This window comes from Gossypium raimondii, chromosome 6 (assembly GCF_025698545.1).
Source record: "Gossypium raimondii isolate GPD5lz chromosome 6, ASM2569854v1, whole genome shotgun sequence".
Taxonomy (NCBI): Eukaryota; Viridiplantae; Streptophyta; class Magnoliopsida; order Malvales; family Malvaceae; genus Gossypium; species Gossypium raimondii.
In genome coordinates, this window is record NC_068570.1 from 60,032,693 (window position 1) to 60,035,209 (window position 2,517).

At 36.8% G+C, this 2,517-nt stretch overlaps 1 non-coding gene across 1 annotated transcript; it reads left to right on the plus strand.

Annotated features, from left to right (window-relative positions):
• The first annotated feature begins 670 nt into the window (after positions 1 to 670).
• On the plus strand, positions 671 to 2,167 carry LOC105771526 (probable F-box protein At4g22030). The gene has a single exon (XR_008196758.1). It is a non-coding gene; the product is annotated as a probable F-box protein At4g22030 (transcript).
• The last annotated feature ends 350 nt before the right edge of the window (positions 2,168 to 2,517 follow it).

The window sequence follows — 2,517 nt, forward strand, 5'->3', positions numbered from 1 at the left end:
AATATTTAAAATTTTCAAATACTCGAGCAAAGTTGAAAAAATCAAAATGATTATTATAAAATTAAATACTAAAATGGAAAAAAAGTAATTTAGCCTCTGTCTTGTATATAAGTAAAAGGAATTCATATTTCAACATTACATAATCAAATAGACTTTACTAATTCATATAGTTATCAATGTGATCCTTGATCTTTAGTTTAGTCTATTATTGACCAATTCATTTGAAGAATGAAATATTTTTAATGTTAAATAAACTGTATGGTGAATTATTGATAAAATATAAATTAAAATTAATAACCTTAATATATTTTTTAAGAGATTATAATTACAATTTATTAATGGATTAACGAAATCAGACTTAAATTTTAAAATCTGAAAAGTAGAGAGACTGAATTCCTAAAAGAAAAAGTATAGGGATTCTAAATTTATGAAAACTAAAGGGACTCGTGGCATGTTTTAACCTATCATATAACGTTGAACGAGACAACTTCTTAATAGGTCAGCCAATGTAATAAAGATAAGTCAAGTCAAGGAGACAGTCAGATTTTCCAACACATTAGGAGACCAAATCAGCAGCTAAGCCTAAACCATCGTCAGTTTGCTATAAATACGCCTCCATCGCAGTCCCTCACCTTTCATCCCTAAAACATCTACAAATCTATTCTTTAATTTCCTTTCAATTCAACCCACAAAATTTCTAAATTTCCATTCAAAATTCTAAATTTCTAAATATGGCTTCTTTACATGCTTCTAACTTTCTCCTCTCATCATCTTCTTCTTCAAACCAAATCCGTGCTGCTATATCCATCCCAAAGCTCCCATCGGTAAGATTTTCAGCCCCTAAATTACGACAAACCAAAACACAGTCCGATGAATTGAATAGTAAAGACGGGTTCATCAACACAATCCCAATCCAAAACAATGTCCATAGCACACCATTGGTTCAACAAACCTCATCTGTTTCAATGGCTACCTTTCAACTGTATGCCATCTTAGAGGCCATAGCTGACAGAGTGGAGATGCATAACAACATTGGGGAACAACGAGATAACTGGAACACCCTTCTACTCAACTCCATCAATATGATTACCCTCACCGCCACAACCATGGCAGGTGTCGCCGCCCGCAACTGGCGTTGGCGCTGGGGTTTCTGCTATGGGTTTGAAGTTGGCATCCAGTGTGATGTTCTCAGCAGCCACTGGGATGTTGGTATTGATGAATAAGATTCAACCCTCACAGCTTGTGGAAGAGCAACGTAATGCCACGAGATTGTTTAAGCAGCTGCAATCCCAAATCAAAGCCCTACTTGCTGTTGGTTCTCCATGCCAAGATGACGTGAATGATGCTATGGAGAAAGTGTTGGCACTTGACAAAGCTTACCCTCTTCCTTTGCTTGGTGTTATGCTTGAAAAATTCCCTGCAAGTTTAGAGCCTGCTGTTTGGTGGCCTACAAAACAGTCTCCAAACTCAAACAAAGCATTGAAGAACAATAATGGGTGGACCAAGGAATTGGAAATGGAAATGAGAGGAGTGGTTGAAGTGATAAAGAGAAAAGACAGTGAAGATTACGAGAGATTAGGCAACAAGGCTTTGATCATGAACAAAGTTTTAGCTACATCAGGGCCATTGCTAACTGGAATAGCAGCTCTAGGATCGGCTTTCATGGTTTCTTCCAACAGTCCTTGGGCGGCAACAGTGGCGGCTGTTGCAGGAGCTTTAGCTTCAGCTGTGAACACCATCGAGCACGGTGGCCAAGTTGGTATGGTGTTCGAGATGTACAGGAACAACGCTGGGTTCTTTAAGCTTATGCAAGAATCGATAGAATCAACGTTGGATGAATGTGATGTAGAGAAAAGAGAAAATGGGGAGTTGTTTGAAATGAAAGTGGCATTGCAACTGGGAAGAAGCTTATCAGAACTGAGAGATGTAGCCAAAAAATCAAGCTATTCTCGTATAGAAGGAAGCCCCATGGATGAATTTGCAAGCAAGCTGTTTTGATCCAATATTTTTTGACGTATAGATTCTTTCATTCATTCAATTAACCAATGATATACATATGTTTGTACAATTTTGGAAGATGATGATGTACACAAGACAGGTTGAATCATGAACAGAAATAGAAATTTCATGGTTCATGCATACAAATCAACGTATCTCATTTACCATATCCTTTGGAATTGATTCTATGTTTATGGTTTTTATTTTTCTCATTTTAAATTTCAATTATTTAGATTTCATCACCCCCGCCTTCTCTCTTTTTCATTGACCATTTAAAACGATGTTAGATGCCATTATAGAATTTGAATTTGAAAGAGTGTACCTTCACACTGAATTGGGTTTGAGAGGCAAGGAAAAGGTGTAAATCTTTGAAACATGAACTACAATTGAACAACATTGGTGTGTTGGCGTACAAATTAGACGACTCATGTTTGATGGTATTGGGATGTCACCCAACTGTTGTGCTGAGTCTTAGCAATTGACATTCAACGCCAAAAACGAGTAATAAAACCTTCAAAC